Below are 227 nucleotides of genomic sequence, written 5' to 3'. Positions count from 1 at the left end.
CTCACTAGTGAGAGGCTTATTTAAATACATTAACACCCTTAGGATGACATTAAAGCCTCATTGCTATGGGGTTCCTCACACGGGACAATACTCAACGTGAAACTCCTTGTAGTTACTCTCGACTGAAACCTGGAGGGAAATAGGGATCTCAATGTGGGAGGGAGAGGGTGACCTTAGTGTGGGAGGGGGAGGGGGTTCTCAGTGTGAGTGGGGGGAGGAGGATCTCA

This window comes from Chiloscyllium plagiosum, chromosome 34 (genome assembly GCF_004010195.1).
Source record: "Chiloscyllium plagiosum isolate BGI_BamShark_2017 chromosome 34, ASM401019v2, whole genome shotgun sequence".
Classification (NCBI taxonomy): Eukaryota; Metazoa; Chordata; class Chondrichthyes; order Orectolobiformes; family Hemiscylliidae; genus Chiloscyllium; species Chiloscyllium plagiosum.
This window is presented reverse-complemented; position numbering follows the sequence as displayed.